We start from the raw sequence: 1595 nt of genomic DNA, 5'->3' as shown, positions 1-1595 counted from the left end.
AGAATCTTCCTATCTGACTTGCTTTTCTTTCCTTTAGTTAATCTTCTTTATCTTCTGAATATTAGTATTATATTTTTAATCGGCTTAAGGATCTCTATAAACCTAGAGATAACCATTCATTTTGGAGTACTTTTGTTTTTCATCTTGTAAAATTGTTTGAGATTAAGAACTATTAAACTATTAAAGAAAATAATTTCTGGATTCTAGGATAGAGCAAGGGGAAGGGAAAACCTAAGAAGTTTACAAAAATAAGAACATTACAGAGGCAGAGCAAGATGGTGGAGGGAATCCATCTCTGGATCAGTCTCCTCACAGTTTCAGGTGAGAGTGGGGTGCTGGATCCTTCCCTGAGTGTCGTGTTGCCACAGACAGGCAACGTAGGCTGTGCAGCAAAGAGGCAGATTGCTGGACTGGAATTGTGACCCAATGCCGCGGTATCTGCCAGAGAAAACTTGGCAGTGCAGCTGAAGCAGTGCTAGTCATGCTGGCAGCTGGTGGCCTGAGATGGCAGCACCCTGACCCTCCCTCACAGAGGACTGCTATTCCCAATCAGTGGAGAGTTTGGGTGTTTTGCAGAGTGTGATGAGGCGCATGGAATTCAGTGACCAGAAAAAGGAGCCATTTGGACCCCATTGGGAGAATCAGGCGCCTAGGCATCTGGACCGAAAAGTGAGGGGAAAAGATCCCGCTTAGGAAACAGACAAACGTTAGAACTTTAGATAGTCTTTGTGGCACCATGCTGAAGCAGTGAGCGACAGCGGCAACCAAACCCTCCCCTACAGAGACGGAAAAGTCTTTTGTGCTCTGCACTGAATCCATGGGCATCGACCACTGCCGACCTCCCCCCCCCAGAGGCTGAGGGCTCTTTTGTGCTTTGTGCAGAGGCTGAGGCCTCTTTTGTGCTCCCCATGGAGGCTGAGGGATCCTTTGTGCTCTGTGGGGAGTCTGCTGTCTTTGGCCATGGCTGGCTCATCCCTCGGAGAGGCTGAGGGCTCTTTTGCACTTTGCACTGAATCCACGGGCATCAGTGGCAACCAGTCCCTTCCCAATGGAAGATTACAATTTCCCAGATGGAGGGGAAACTAGGATGAGTGGATAATCTGGAGAAGTGCAGACTCCTGGGCTGAATTAGGATGGCAGATACGGGTACCATCTAGAACAAGATAGCTGAGACTAGGTGGCCAGTCAGGAAGCAGACATATTGTGAAATTCCAAAAAGGGCATCTCCATAGCACCATTTCCTATGGACCAGTTGCTGATAGTGCCCACAGCAGTCTAATAGAGTTTTTTCTTTCCCTTTTCTTTTCCTATTCTCTCTTTCTCTCTCTCTCTTTTTTTTTTTTTTATCATTTTATGATTACCTTTTTTTGTTTGTTTCTGTTTTGTCTGTTTGTTTACTTGTTTCTGATAGTCTGTGCATCTGTGTACTTCTGTGTCTGGTACTATTTTTGTCTGTTTATTTGTTCCTTTGGTGTCAATGTGTTTTGTACTTTGGTAAATCTCTGGGTTGACTATTATCCCTAACTCCAACATTCACATTCATCAAGAGTATGGGGAGCCAAGATGGCGAACTGCAGCCAGCTTTTTACAGAAGC

This window comes from Otolemur garnettii, unplaced genomic scaffold, assembly GCF_000181295.1.
Source record: "Otolemur garnettii isolate 467f Iridium unplaced genomic scaffold, OtoGar3 scaffold00891, whole genome shotgun sequence".
Classification (NCBI taxonomy): Eukaryota; Metazoa; Chordata; class Mammalia; order Primates; family Galagidae; genus Otolemur; species Otolemur garnettii.
This window is presented reverse-complemented; position numbering follows the sequence as displayed.